The 1,629-nt window shown below is 45.5% G+C and overlaps 1 non-coding gene across 1 annotated transcript; it reads left to right on the top strand.

Annotated features, from left to right (window-relative positions):
• Positions 1 to 669: 669 nt before the first annotated feature.
• Positions 670 to 776, top strand: LOC113625859 (U6 spliceosomal RNA). The gene has a single exon (XR_003434909.1). It is a non-coding gene; the product is annotated as a U6 spliceosomal RNA (small nuclear RNA).
• The last annotated feature ends 853 nt before the right edge of the window (positions 777 to 1,629 follow it).

Raw genomic sequence — 1,629 nt, 5'->3', positions numbered from 1 at the left:
TATGTAGCGATAATAATTAGAACAATGACACAAATATTGAAGTTATCAAACATATCAAACACAGATTAATCAGTTTAAAAGTAGATGACAAAAGGGAGAAGTTCAGCGAAAAACTACTTATGAAAAAAATCAAATAGAAATTCTAGAACTGGGACCTCCCTGGTGGCGCAGTGGTTAAAAATCTGCCTGCCAATGCAGGGAACACGGGTTCGAGCCCTGGTCCAGGAAGATCCCACATGCTGTGGAGCAACTAAGCCCGTGCACAACAACTACTGAGCCTGCGCTCTAGAGCCCGCATTCTGCAACTACTGAGCCCACACGCTGCAATTACTGAGGCCCACTCACCTTGAGCCCGCACTCTGCAACAAGAGAAGCCACCGCAATCAGAAGCCCACGCACCACAATGAAGAGTAGCCCCCGCTCACAGCAACTAGAGAAAGCCCACACGCAGCAACGAAGACCCAACGCAGCCAAAAATAAATAAAATAAAATAAAATAAATTTATATAAAAATAGAAATTCTAGAACTAAAGAATACAATAATTAAAATCTATACATTAAAAGGAATTAGTAGCAATAAGACACAGTAAAGGCTAGGATTAGTGAGCTGGAAAACAGATCAGTAGAAAATACCCAGACTGAAGCATGGAGATCAAAACTGATGGAAAGTGTGCTCACTTCGGCAGCACATATACTAAAATTGGAACGATACAGAGCAGATTAGCATGGCCCCTGTGCGAGGATGACACGCAGATTCGTGAAGTGTTCCATATTTTTAAAAAAAATGATGGAAAGTGAAGAAGAGAGTGTGGGATGCACATGGAAAGAGTGAAAGGTCTAATATACATGAAATTGGAGTCGTAGAAAGAGAGGAGAGAGAGAATACTGTGAAAAGCAGATTTGCAAAGGAAAGCCCAGAGAAAAAAAAAGAGGCTCATCATCTGACTTCTGCATTCAGGTTCAGTGAGATGTGAAAATAGGGGCATTCTCGGGACCTTGTGCATGACATCCAAGGTTTGGAAACAACAGGGAACTAAAGAGCAGGGAAAGTTTATGAGGTGAGACAAGAGGATGATGAAATCTGAGGTACCCAGAAGAGAAGACTGAGATAACTAAATTGTAGACCACTGAAGGCCATGTCTAATTCTTTTCTTTTCTTAATGGCACTTGGCACATGACTGGCACAGAAAAGACTCTCAGTATAACATTTGCTGAGTGAGGAGCATCTGTTCCACAGAGAAGGCTGTTGCTCGCGCTGTTTAGGCTGGCTATTGAAGAGCTGCCTGGGGCAGCTAGACACCCTCCAGATGCTACCTTCAGATCTTTTCATTACCTTCAGTCTTCATGTGTATTCTTGGCCAGAGATAAGACTTGAGAGGGGGATGAGGGGTACTAGGATTTAGGACAGCAGGTTGACCAGCTTCCTTCATTCCTGCTCCCTCCTTCCCTCCCTCCCTCCCTCCCTCCCTTCCTTCCTCCCTTCCTCCCTCCCCCTTCCTTCCTTCCTTCCTCCCTCCCTCCCTCCCTTCCTCTCTCCCTCCCTTCCTTCCTCCCTCCCTTACTTCCTCCCTCCCTCCCTCCCTCTCTCCCTTCCTTCCTCCCTCCCTCCCTCCCTCCCTTACTTCCTCCC

This window comes from Aethalodelphis obliquidens, unplaced genomic scaffold (assembly GCF_003676395.1).
Source record: "Aethalodelphis obliquidens isolate GAN/ISIS:26980383/991018 unplaced genomic scaffold, ASM367639v1 scaffold16, whole genome shotgun sequence".
NCBI lineage: Eukaryota > Metazoa > Chordata > Mammalia > Artiodactyla > Delphinidae > Aethalodelphis > Aethalodelphis obliquidens.
Note: the sequence above shows the minus strand (reverse complement) of the source record. Positions and strands in the feature narration are given on the sequence as shown.